Below are 848 nucleotides of genomic sequence, written 5' to 3'. Positions count from 1 at the left end.
CCTTGTTCTCATTCAGAATTTGGGGTTTGGAAATAAAACCTAAATCCACTGTTTGCTTTTGGAGTTTGGAAGTAAAACCTAAACCCACTGTCATTATTTGGAGTTTTAGGGTTTGGAAATAAAACCTACAAATCCCTGTTTGCATTTAAGAGCTTTGGGGTTGATCTGCAAACCCCTGTTTTCATTCAGAGTTTTGGGATTTGATCCACAAACCCCTGTTTGTATTTAGAGTTTGGGGTTTGGAAAGAAAACCTAAACCCACTGATTTTATTTAGAGTTTTAGGGTTGGAAATAAACCCTAAACCCATTGTCATTATTTAGAGTTTGGGGTTTGAAAATAAAACCTAAACCCACTGTCATTATTTGGAGTTTTGGGGTTTGGAAATAAAACCTATAAAATACTGTTTGCATTTAAGAGTTTTTGGGTTGATCTGCAAACCCCTGTTTTCATTCAGAGTTTTGGGATTTGATCCACAAACCCCGGTTTTCATTTGGAGTTTGGGGTTTGGAAATAAACCCTAAATCCCCTATTTTCATTTAGAGCTTTGGAGTTGGGAAATAAAACCTAAATCCACTGTTTGCATTTGGAGTTTTGGGGTTGGAAATAAAACCTAAACCCACGGTCATTATTTGGAGTTTTGGGGTTGGATATAAAACCTAAACCCACTGTTTGCATTTAGAGTTTTAGGGTTTTATCCACAAACCAATGTTTTCATTTGGAGTTTGGGGTTTGAAAATAAAACCTAAATCCACTGTTTGCATTTAGAGTTTTGGGGTTTGGAAATAAAACCTATAAACTCCTGTTTTTATTTAGAGCTTTGGGGTTTGATCTGCAAACCCCTGTTTTC

At 36.2% G+C, this 848-nt stretch overlaps 1 protein-coding gene and 1 long non-coding RNA gene across 5 annotated transcripts in view; both read right to left on the bottom strand.

Moving 5' to 3' along the window:
- The window catches only part of LOC113940613, a 1,429-nt gene extending 742 nt beyond the window's left edge, over positions 1–687 (bottom strand). For all 4 annotated transcript variants that reach the window (XR_003525500.1, XR_003525498.1, XR_003525501.1 and 1 more), the window contains exons 1-2: positions 566–687; positions 345–391 (exon numbers count right to left, since the gene is read on the bottom strand). This is a non-coding gene — a long non-coding RNA (uncharacterized LOC113940613). The remainder of the gene's footprint in view (positions 1–344; positions 392–565) is intronic.
- Positions 1–848, bottom strand: part of LOC113940611 (kelch domain-containing protein 10-like) — a gene marked incomplete at its 3' end in the record, with an annotated part of 6,401 nt that overhangs the window by 3,734 nt on the left and 1,819 nt on the right. The window lies entirely within an intron of this gene.

Source organism: Corapipo altera, unplaced genomic scaffold (genome assembly GCF_003945725.1).
Source record: "Corapipo altera isolate COAL_440 unplaced genomic scaffold, ASM394572v1 60888, whole genome shotgun sequence".
NCBI classification, from domain to species: Eukaryota; Metazoa; Chordata; class Aves; order Passeriformes; family Pipridae; genus Corapipo; species Corapipo altera.
The sequence above is the reverse complement of the archived record's forward strand: the minus strand, read 5'-3'. Positions and strand labels throughout refer to the sequence as shown.